This window comes from Eumetopias jubatus, unplaced genomic scaffold, assembly GCF_037043125.1.
Source record: "Eumetopias jubatus isolate StellerSeaLion01/CBP00866 unplaced genomic scaffold, mEumJub1_p1.0 scaffold_14, whole genome shotgun sequence".
Taxonomy (NCBI): Eukaryota; Metazoa; Chordata; class Mammalia; order Carnivora; family Otariidae; genus Eumetopias; species Eumetopias jubatus.
Window position 1 is genome coordinate 7,476,147 of NW_028274820.1, and position 10,565 is coordinate 7,486,711.

Consider the following 10,565-nt stretch of genomic DNA (forward strand, 5'->3'; position numbering starts at 1 on the left):
TAGTTGACAGAGAGAGCATGACAAAGCACAAGTAGAGGGAGCGGCAAAGGGAGAGGGAGAAGCAGGCTCCCCACTGAGCAGGGAGCCTGATATGGGGCTTGATCCCAGGACTTTGGGATCATGACCTGAGCCAAGGACAGATGCTTAACCGACTAAGCCACCCAAGCGCCCCTTAATGTATTTTTATATCACTGGATTTTCCAGTTTATAGATGATTTTTCTAGAATACATATGAATGTTTTTTGAGCTGTGAATATTTTTTTACATCGAATAGTTAACCTGTCACATAATGATCAATCAAAGTAATTTGAAATTAATGCATATTACCATAATAAATGCTTACATTAGGATTAAGAACAGGTAATGTTCCCCAATTACTCTTACTTTATCTTGTAATGCAACTTTTCTAAAATGGGGGCATGTGATTTTTATTAAATTTACTTTTATCTTTGTTTACCGAGGGTGACTAAAACATAGAATAGCGTGTCAACACTATTAAGTCAACTAGCTTGTGTTCTCATCCATCATTTTCATTTCTGAGTTATAATGAGCACATTTTGGAAAATGAAGAGAACAAAGCACACATAATTCAATATAACCCCTGGGGCAGGGGCTTAAGATTTTAAGGAATGCCCAAGTTGTCCCAGAAATGAGGTTTAGCAAAGAAGCTTTAAAATGTGGTCTCGGAGAACATTTATAGCACACTGTATTGGTTCATCAAGCAGGGTGCAGCAGAGATCACCGCCATGTCTGATTTTCTCATTTTTTATTAATATCTTGGCTGAAGAGTTAGAAACATATTAATAAAACATGTCGGGGCTTTACAAATTGATAAGAGACATGATATCACCCAGTCATGGATTATGGAGAATTGATGTGCTCACCGTGGACCCGAGTGGCAAACGAAAGTGGGCGAAGTCTCAACTTTTTCTCTGAAAATGCTGCCTACCGCTTGCAGCAACACAACTTTAAAAAGGTTCGTGACTCTCAACTTTCATAAGCCTGATGAATCTGAGAATCTAAAGCCCTGTCAATTTGATCTTTGCTCCTGTATTTTCCCACAGGAACATTTGATTTTCTCTGCTGCTGTTTATTCTTTTGATATTTTTGACCTGAGCAGGTTAATCAAAGGTTGTCCTGAAGTGAACACTTCCCTCAAGGGGCAAGTCGTAATCCATTAGTGTGGCGGCTGAGCCCAGAAGTCACTTCTTAGAGCAAAAGGCCTCACTGATATTTGTCTGCTACATTTTTGCAGTAAACTGAATTTAACTTTTATCTGTACACACAAAATGGTAGGTTCCACAAAGCTTCTTCAACATTCCCCAAACATGTTTACATGTTTAATCCTTGTTTCTGAAAATCCATTTTCCCATCTCCCCACCGGTTGAAGTAATTCCTTAAAAGGTTCTCATTTTATTCCTCTATTTAGTAGAAGCCCACTAAGAAAATTTTTAAAATTCTGACTCTGCATTAGAATATTAGATCATATTATAATAGCAAATAGCCCCCCCCCCATTGCTTTTCAGTTATAGCAGGGACTTTGGAATTTTAAAATAAACAAAAGAATTTCAAAGATATCATATACTGTGACTATTTAATAAATGCCAGTATTGTGAATGGTTGCTAGAAAAAATAAATCACTCAAATTCAGGCACAAAATCTCTGATACTCAATTTTTGGGGGGAGAAAAATTTCCATTTACCTAAATGTACTACCTAAAATTAATCATTTCAAAATGTATAAATACTGACACAGTTCAAATTCTCTTTTTTTTAACCCATTCTAGGGTCACTAAGTTTGTAGTTGTAATGGAGAAATATTCCATTTTTACTGAACTTGATTTTTAATATCACAGTATGTCTTATCAGTGCAAATAATTTCTGAGTGACAATGGCATGGCAATGTTATGTGCATGTGTGCATTTTGCTTTTTTTGTTCTTGTTTTTTGTTTTTGTTTTTACTTTGGCATTTACAATCTCTATGACCTTGACCAAGACAAATATTTCTTACTTTCTTAATTATGCAGTATGTTTAAATTTATAATAGCAGAATATTTGAGTTAGGAATGACTGTACAGACATCTTAACATTCTACCAGATAATCCCTTTCAAAATTCTCTTTCAGACCAAGATGGTGGCGCCCATGTCACTGCTTTTTCCGGGCAGGTTGTTTGGCACCCCAGGTCCATCCGAAGTCTTGCCCTTGCGGCTGCGTGACGCCACTCAGGCGCTCACGGTTGCTGGTGGCGCAGAAAACTCGAGAGTTCAAGGAGTTCTTCCCTGAGAAGGGAATGAAGATAGAGCACTTCCAAGGTGGCAGGGAAGGCAACTCCTCAGACCATCTACAGCGGCTTCAACACCATGGCCATCTCACTCCAGGTGGGGCATCTGCCAGTGCTGCTCGGCCTGTTGCACTTGCAGCGAGCCTGCCACAGAGTGATCGCACTGGTGGGAGGCGCCACGGTGCTCCTGGCCCCTGAGCTGCAAACCAAGGAGCTCGAGATGTGAGCCGCACGCCAGGTGTCATCGGGGTCTGAAAACGCCGGTGGCAGCTAATGACCAGCTGCTCTTCACAGCTGGGCAGAGCTGGGGCTGCCTCCTGGTGCTGGGCAACACGGCCTGGGACCAGAAGCGGCAGCTGGTGGACTTCTGGTGGCAGTGGGTAGCCACCTTCCCACGGGCATGTTGCTGAGCGGGCTCTGCCTCCGGCCTGACTCAAGAGCCCCGAGGGCGTGGTTTGGCTTATTACTTACCCCTGGGGCTCCGGGCCCTTCACTTCTCCTACCTGATCTGGATGTCCCGCAGGGTGGATCTGATGAGCTGGGCGACGTCGTATCCGGATAGGAGTTCATCTGCAAGTTGACTGGAAAGACGTCCTTGGAATCGATGTTCCACTAATTGCGACTGGAGCGAACCTGGTGAAAGTATGCGGGCAGTGCTGTTTGGCCAAGTAGACCTCAGACATTTCCATTTGAATTCTGTCAGTTCTTTGCCGGGCCGTGAGATGATTCGGTAGAAGGGTACCCGAAGCTCTTCACTTTTCTGCCCCTTCCAGGGATTGACCACATAATGCAGCTGCAGGTCAAAGAGTGAGAAAAGTGGGGTTCTCAGAAACGACTTGTGCTGCGAAAGTAACAGAACTTGTTCACAGACAAGGACTGGATTCTGCTAAAAGGTGTACAGAAGCCCATTGCCTTAGTAGCATAGATGCACGGGAGGTCATGTGTGATCAAGAGTTAAAATGGCTGTTTAAAGATTTATTTTCATTATTAGTTATTGACCCTGGAACAAGCATCCTGGGTAGAGGCTGCAAAGCAAATGCCATTCTAGGGTATTGGATGACAACACAGGCAGAATCAGTATAAGTCACAGACAAGTAACAAATCCTGAGAGCGTTTTATTTGTTGGACAACATATTCTTTTTGTATATATATATATATAATTTATTTATTTGACAGAGAGAGAGAGAGCGAGAGCAGGAACACAAGCAGGGGGAGCAGGAGAGGGAGAAGAAGACTCCCCCCGAGCTGGAAGCCCGAGCTGGAAGCCCGACCTGGGGCTCAATCCCAGGACCCTGGGATCATGACCTGAGCAGAAGGCAGATGCTTAATCCACTGAGCCACCCAGGCACCCCTGGACAACATTCTTAAGAATGACTTTCATTAATTAAAGTAGGAAGAAGGAATTGCTACACCATAAAATGGTTTCAGCTGTGATGAAAGATCCTGGTTGTTCAAACAAACTTATCCATCATTCATTCTTAAGATATAGGGAAGTTTGGCCCCAGAACGTAACACTGTTGCTTGCCCACATAGAGCAACAGGGAATGGAGCATACTCTAGGCCTCCAGTGTGAGTAATTTCATTATTTATGTAGATTGTTTAATAAGGGTGTTTGTGTCATGTGGGGATATTTTATTTTCTGATCTGCAAACATTAAGGACTACCATAGGAAAACATGATTTCCTGGGTTAGTCTCTTTTTAAAAATAGTACTTCATGAAAAAACTATATGCTGCCTTTCGCATCCTACCTTTTTTGCTTTCATTTTTGGAGATGAGGAAGAATAATGAAAAAGAAATAGTGTAAGGAATTACGGATACTTTTATATCAGTTACTGCATGTAGCTCACTGATCTCACTTGTGTTGTACTGTTCTAAAACCAGCAGCACCTTTGTGTCCACATTATATTGGAAATATGAAATCCGGGGGCGCCCGGGTGGCTCAGTCGGATAAGCGGCAGCCTTTGGCTAGGGGCATGATCCCAGGGTCCTGGGATTGAGGCTCATGTGGGCTCCCTGCTCAGCGAGGAACCTGCTCTGCCCCTCTCCCCACTTGTGCTCTCTCTGAAATAAATAAATAAGATCTTAAAAAAAATAGAAAAAAATTCTCTTTCATTTCTTCTCCAACAAATTCTTAACCTCATAGTATTAAAAATATGTAATGTGTGCAACATAGAGCCTTATTTGATACGTTGCTTGGAAAATTGAATAGAAACTAAAGAAGCCATGCAGTCATTACCTTATGTTTCATTTAAAACCAAAATAAATTGGATATAAATAACTGGATTGGATTTATAAATAAAGAAAACAGAAACCCTAAGTTATTAATTTTTTTATCTAAGATCTATATAGTCTACCTAATGTAATAAAAGGAGAGAAGAACATTAAGACTGTGATTTATAGATTTTAATAAACAAAAAATTAAAATTTTATTTTTCAAAAGTATAAACAAATTTAAAAGGCAAATATCTAATTTTGTGGATATTGAAAAACTAATATGAAAATTGATATGAATAAAAATAATCATAAAAAAGAAATTTAGAGGAATTACACACCACTTACTGATACTTATTTGAAGTTGAAAGTAGTTAAGACAGTGAGGTATTGGTACAGAATAGAGAAGTAGAAAAATGGAATAAAATATAAATTTTAGGAATAATCTTTCACATGCACTTTGGTTTCGTTGCCAGGTGGACTGGGGAGACCTGTAGGCCTAGTAGGCCTTTACCCAGCTCATGCCCAGACATCGCTGGAGGCTCTTAGTCTCATCTCTAGAAAATAATTTGAGGATGGGGCGCCTGGGTGGCTCAGTTGGTTAAGCGACTGCCTTCCGCTCAGGTCATGATCCTGGAGTCCCGGGATCGAGTCCCGCATCGGGCTTCCTGCTCAGCAGGGAGCCTGCTTCTCCCTCTGACCCTCTTCCCTCTCGTGCTTTCTATCTCTCATTCTCTCTCTCTCTCAAATAAATAAATAAAATCTTAAAAAAAAAAAAAAAAGAATTCGAGGATGGACCAGACAGTGACTGAGTGGTGCAGGTAAAGAGTTTATCAAAGAGAGAGAGTACACTCTCGAGATGCAAGACTAGGCGAGCTCAAGGGACAGCTGAACCTGGAGTTTGGGTCTCTTACCTTTTATTGACAGTTGTTAACTGAGGGTGGAATATTTATTACTGGGGAGGGGATTTCTTTGGGAGCAGGCTTTCACACTTTTTCTTCCTCACTTGGTCAGGGTCTCTGGCTTTTTCTTGGGCAGTCTGGTTTGATCTGGCTTCTTATGGCTTCCTCTGTGAAATGCTGCCATGGGCAGTTTGCTAACTTTCCTAGTAACAGACCTTGACTTCTCCTCTGCTGGTCTCCAGGCATCCTGTTGAAGCCTAACTAACTGCCTACTCTAACACCTATGCCTAATCTATCAAATAACAACTACAAAAATATATAGAGTATCACTGCAATACAATGAGAAAGGGTGGTCTTCTTAGTGAATAAGCTGGACCAATTATATATGCATAGGAAAATTAAAGGTGAATATTGACCCTTACTTCTCACCGTACATGAAATCAATTTAAGGGGCACCAGGGTGGCTTAGTCGGTTAATTGTCTACCTTCAGCTCAGGTCATTATCCCAGGGTCCTGGGATCAAGCCCCGCAGAGGGCTCCCTGCTCCGCGGGGAGTCTGTTTTTCCCTCTCCCTCTGCCCATTCCTCTGCTCATGCTCTCTCTCTCTCAAATATATAAATAAAATCTTTAAAAAAAGAAACCAATTTAAGATGGATCACAGAACTAAATGTGAAAGTTTCAAGTTACGAAGTTGAAGACATATGTAATACATAAAATTCTCGAAGAACCCATATTCAGAAGGTATAGCAACCTTTCCACATGACAAAGAAAAAAGCTAACAGGAAAAGAAGAGATAGTCATGCATCTGAGAAACATGCAAACATGCTCAATGGCACTAGTCCCTCAAGGAAATGCAAAGACTATCTATCCATCTTAGAAGGCTAAAAATTTATAGTTACAAACCCAGTGTTGTGTGGATAAAGAGAAACTTCAATCACTGCTGGCAGGAGTTTAAATTGATACAACTACCTTGAAAAACTGTTGTATAGCATCTACTAATGTTGAATATGCACATATACTCTTTAGTCCAGAAATCCCACCCCTGGACATAAGCCCTAAGGAAATGCATACACACATTCACCAGAAAACAGGTACAGAAATCAAAATAGCATCACTGTAACAGCCATAAACTAGAAACAATTCTAGTGCATTCAAGATCCTTCCAATACCCACTCAACCAAGATGTCTATTTTTACATATCTACTTTGCCCACACAGAGCAGGAGTTTACATGCTCCATCAAGCCCTTACAGCTTCACCCCAAAACTTCCCTTCACCCTTCCCTGGTCTTACTTCTTATTACATAAACCACAAAGACTTGTTCTTCCAATATCTCATAAAAATTTAGTGAAATACATTTTGAGCGGTACCACATCTATTTAAACTCCTCTTTCTTTAGATGTAAGGCTTTATTCTACATTGCAGTACTGAAAGAAAATCTCACAGAGGAACCTTCTCATACAGATTCTTTGTAATAGAAACAAACACACTTGCTTCGTGATTTCTCAAGGAGATACCTAGCTTATTGTTCACCAAACCTTTGAAGAGACTGGAAGACCAGTCCACCAGTTCTTTTTTTTATAAATGGAGACAGTGTAAGAGGACATCATTTTTTTTTTTGTAAACTTAATTTACAGGAGAAAGCAGATAACTATTATATATGCACTTTTAAGATTGAGTATATATTGTACATGGTTTTATGGAAATTATTTACTAATTCCTTGAGTTACTTTCATGCTCATAATTTACACATTTTTCTATTGAAATAGTTACCTATATGAGCTATATGTACAATACATATCTAAAAAACATTTGTATTATACTGCAGATGTCTTCCCAATGAACCCCTTTGCTTTTGTTCAAGTGTGATTATCTCTGCTCACTCTTAGTTTTACCTTGTCTATATCATCCTATTTTAGTTATGAAGCAGTTTAGTTTAAAAGCTTATTCATTGAACTATATAGGCGATGGTGTTGAAATTCTTGGTGACATTAATATAATGAGCAGACAAATCAGAGTAAGCTGGTATGTTTCTTACTGTTTAATAAGAAACATAATGAAAGGGAGAAAGCAAAACTAGGAAAGAAGAAAATAAAATCCTTTAGTTTGGATCCATCTTTTAATCTGGAAAAAATGTCTCAACTCATTTTGGGTTACCTAACTGCATTAATCAGTATTTGTTGTTTTTCCATAGCATTAGCGTCAGAGAACTACTTGTAGCATTAATGGATACAGGGACTGGTAACTGGGTAGTTTCATTCACCAGATACCATCTGTGGTAGCGAATTGCAAGGAAGGTGAGCAGGGAAATTGGAAGAGGGCAAGGACGGCAGTGCCTGTTGTCTCTGTCCTGTGCCATAGTCAAATCTAAGAGGCGTGGAAAATCTGCAGAGTTTAGCGCTAGTGAGCATGACCAGATGTGATCCCTTCAGATGGCACCCGTGCCCGGCTGGCTAATTGCCTTGACCCAGGTCATGGTGTGAATTAGAGCTAGAATTGCTTTAATTTCTAACCCCACCATCAATGGGCTTTTAAAACTTCTGTGTGTGTTTGTTTCCACAAGATCACTTTAAAAGTAGTTCAACTGTCCCCGGAGGAAGAAAAAAAGAGAGAAATTCAAGTAACTATCACAGATCCTTTATTGTTCTTAAGCTGAAATTACTCTATTATCCCCTGCAAACAGCACAGAAGTTTTCACGTGTTAGATTACATAAATTGCCTATTTTTGCAATCATTTTGTATTTCTTCATTGCTGCTTTATGTACAGGTATTTAATTGAATAAAGCAAGTATTAAATAATATTTAGATTGGAGTTCTGACTGTTAAAATAATAATGATGAAAAGACACTTCTTATCAGCATCTTAAAGATCATATAACTGAAATATTTGGTATCAGATTTCCACCCTTTGTGTAAAGAAAAATTAGTATTTATAAAAGATTATTACTTTAATATCCTCCAATTTGTACTCCTTACCCCTGGATGGCAAAATCTCTGGAATAATACAATAGGGTATTAAAAATCTATGGTTTCAAAAAAAAATTAATTTCTCATGATTTTCAATAGCTAAGTTCTGCCAAGAACAATGACAACAAAATGCTCTAATTACTGCCCTCTCAGGCTGAGGTCACACAACACCTGGAAACACATCTGTAGTTCCAAAGCCATACTTTCAGCTTTTTCTTGGTTTCATGATTTACTTTGTTCTACACTTTTTTCTGAAACCTAACATCGCTGAATTTCATCTTGAATTCAAATTCTCCTACCTCCTAACTGATAAAATGAGACATTTTGAAATATGTCTATAAAACAGGTCAAGTGGACCACGTTAACCTTAACAAATAAAGCCGCCAGCTATTTTTATCAGCGAAATGGGTTTATTCAGGACTACCAGACAATTCCAATCTGGGACAAGCAAGCGACAGCAAAACCACCGGCAAGTCCACAGAACAAAGGAGAGAGTTAAGGGGGAGTTGTGAAAGGCAGTTGTAAACAAAAGGTCCAGTGGAGTAAACCAGAAGTTTGAGTTATAGCAGCTTTTCATTGGCTGAGCTGTGACTGTCTCTCATTGGCTGGTCTGTTAGCAGGGAGAAGAGAAAGCCTTTCTTCTTCCTGCTGGGATAGTAAGGTAGTATGGATTTGCATTCATGGGTGGGTGTCTTCCTATTGACAAGTGGTAGAGTGTGGGACCTCGCCCTGCTGGCTTCCCAACTTTATTCCAAATGAGGTTTCTTTTTATTAATTTTCAAAAGTGCAAGTGAGAAAGAAGGTGATATAGGCCTGAAATCACCACCAGGCTGCTGGTGGTATGAAATGAGCTAGATGCATGGGTCCTCATGCCCAGAGTCTAGCAATCCAAATGTGTCCAAGCAGAGCCAAACACGGCCATTGATTCCTTTCACACTTTTGTACACTGAAATGGCTTCAAGCATTCATACACAGTAGAAAGAAAAGGGCCTTTATATTTTGAGGGACATTCTTTCACTCAGAGAATGGACACTTACTGGATAGATATTTTTGTTTTTTAAGACAGCTTGCAGATCACAGTGGAGCTAGTGTTTGAGATCTGGAACCTACCTCCCTGGATGAAGCCTCCCTTCACTTTCCATTACTTGCTATGTGGTGACCTCATCTGTGAAATGGGGATGAAAAATAGTACCCAGAAATGTGGAGATGGTCCTGGATTATTCTGTGAAATCCCTGTTGATTGTTGTGTCTGAGCCGAGAGTGGAATGTGGAAGGAGCTGCATTGCAGGTGCCCTCGCCTATAGCAGCTACAATGAGAAAAAGAACAAAGTACAAACCAGAAAATCTTCCAACACCTCCCTTATTATAAGTAAAAAAAGGAACCAAAACCTAGATAGATTAATTAACTTTGTATTAGCCAAATGAGCGCAGATTAGGATGTTGGTTTACCCATCAAAATCCTTTCAGTGCTAGAGTGGTAATTTATTATTTCATTATATATAGACTAGCATCTTTTGTCCCAGACTGGATTGGAATATTCCTAGGTATGTGTGATGTTGGGCCAAACTTTCAAACCATAGTAAATACCTGATATATCTTCCTGAAGTGCCCATTGCATTCCTGGTAAATTACAATATTAAAACAAACACAGTTATATGAAAGGATTGCAGATGATTGCTGGCACATTTAAGATAAGTCAAAAGTCTTGAAAGCTGTTTTTCTCTTGAGAATGCCAGCATATATTTTTAAATTACTCTCTGCCTTATTAACAGAAGTTTCAGTAAGGAAAAGAAAATATGATGAAAATTACTGTTCTTACTCCTACATAATTGGACTTATTTGAGATGTATACTGCATTGAAGCCAGGTGTCAGATTCACTAACAGCCTTAGTTTAACTGTGAAACTGGCTTTCTTAGGTAGTACATATATTTAGAAACATTTAGGTTGCTTCAAACGTTTCTTCCATTCTGGATTCCACTCTTGGGAAAAAATTATTTTCTATTCAGTGCGTCATCCACCTCTGTCTTGCTTTTGTAGAAAAAAATGAATGAAATCTTCCTCTAGCTTTTGGGTATGTTTGACACACATTATGATAGCTCTTTTAATAGACCCTTCTTATATTCTATTGTTGTTTTTCTACTCAAACATGGGTGAGCTATGATTCTGGGTTCTAGCTCTTTAAACACTGTGTGCACCAACATTTT

At 39.5% G+C, this 10,565-nt stretch overlaps 1 pseudogene; it reads left to right on the plus strand.

Moving 5' to 3' along the window:
• Positions 1 to 856: 856 nt before the first annotated feature.
• Positions 857 to 3,715, plus strand: LOC114213632 (tyrosine--tRNA ligase, mitochondrial-like; annotated as a pseudogene).
• Positions 3,716 to 10,565: the final 6,850 nt, after the last annotated feature.